The sequence below is a fragment of the Gossypium hirsutum genome, chromosome D08 (assembly GCF_007990345.1).
Source record: "Gossypium hirsutum isolate 1008001.06 chromosome D08, Gossypium_hirsutum_v2.1, whole genome shotgun sequence".
NCBI lineage: Eukaryota > Viridiplantae > Streptophyta > Magnoliopsida > Malvales > Malvaceae > Gossypium > Gossypium hirsutum.
In genome coordinates this window covers 32,639,216-32,640,839 of record NC_053444.1, presented here as the reverse complement: position 1 = coordinate 32,640,839, position 1,624 = coordinate 32,639,216, and the positions used below count along the sequence as shown (strand labels likewise).

Sequence of the window (1,624 nt, the reverse complement as noted above, 5' to 3'; positions counted from 1 at the left end):
GTACATTTTCCCCTATACTATGTATGTATCGTGCTGGGTATATAAAAACAAATAGATGGTCACAAGGATTGTCTTACATTTTATTCTAATACACGATACTAATTTAAGTGACTACTCCCTAGATAGACACATCATGATATATTTTTTAATTGAATCAATTTAAAAAATACCTAAAGTTAGCGATTTATCAATCGGTAATGTTGCTCCAATACCCAACCAAAGGGCTACTGCAATACCAAAAAAAAAATAGTTGTCGTTACTAGACGACGAAATGGATTTTGGAATTTATTAACATTTTCCAAGAACGGTACTGTTAATAATCCCGGCCCACTCATGGTGACCTGGTTGAATTAGGAGAAGCTGTAGGTATTATTGAGGGGTAATCCATTGGAGAACTGGGAATGCAACTGACATTCAGAACTTTTCATACCGGCGGAGTATTGTTCTACTCTTTGACAACATGAGAACACCCAAAAGCTCTGCCCTCCCTCTCATCTATCCATGGGATGGAAGGGCGGAGGCCTTTGGTGTCCCCTCCAGTCAAGAATTGGGGCCTCATAATCACTAGCCAATATGCTTTTCCTTTTCTCACACACCTTTCTTTGTTCATGGTTCGATATTCTGGTGTCCTAGGCGTAGAGGAACAACACCAATCCATCCCAAACTTGGTGGTTAAACTCTACTGCGGTGATGATACTGTAGGAGAGGTCCTGTGGCAAAATAGCTCGACACCAGGATGATAAAAAGCTTAACACCTCTCATTCTTATTACTTTTTCAGACATATTTTAGTTCATAGGCATATAGTAGATATACCAAGTTATCGCTGCAAACCCCGAGATATTATTTCAGCAAGGGATGACCAAAAATCTAAAACTCTGATTCAAAATTATCTTGATTCATCCACTAATGAGGAATTACCAAAACATTTGACCTTTCACACATTACAATATAAAATATTAGTTAATCAAATAATAGATAGGAAATGGATTGTTTTGAAAATAAATAAATTACTTGTCGTAGAATATTATTCTCGTCAGACTTGAACCTAACTAAAATACAAAACAAGGGTTCTGCCACTTTTTCACTTGAGTTAAGTTTAAGTAAAGGAAGACAAGGGAATGGGTTTGAGTCAGAGATTTTTCTCCTATTCATGTATGATAGATACATAAGGAGATTTTCATCCCTTGTATGCTATTTTACGTATTCCATATTAAAAAGGAATTGGGAATAGAGACTCTATACTAAAGAAGGTTCTAATTCTTTAGTATATGTTCTTATTTGATTTGATAAATTGTAGTCAGTTACATCAGCGAATTAGGTGAAGGTGCAGAAAGAGAGGGATTTGAACCCTCGATAAACAAGAGTCTACATAGCAGTTCCAATGCTACGCCTTGAACCACTCGGCCATCTCTCTTACATAATTATTTTAGTTTTCTATTGAGGTCTATCCTGTAGAGGTACTCAAATTGGATCAGTGATTGATTTTTAGGTTTCGTTGTAAACCTAATTGGTTCCTTCCAATTATATAAATCAATAGTTCAAACCGCACTCAAAGGTAAGGTATTTCCCATTTTTATAGGAACATCTATTGCAGAAACAATGGTATCTCCAATTATAGCCCCT

At 36.1% G+C, this 1,624-nt stretch overlaps 1 non-coding gene across 1 annotated transcript; it reads right to left on the bottom strand.

Moving 5' to 3' along the window:
- Positions 1 to 1,328: 1,328 nt before the first annotated feature.
- On the bottom strand, positions 1,329 to 1,415 carry TRNAS-GGA (transfer RNA serine (anticodon GGA)). The gene has a single exon. It is a non-coding gene; the product is annotated as a tRNA-Ser (tRNA).
- Positions 1,416 to 1,624: the final 209 nt, after the last annotated feature.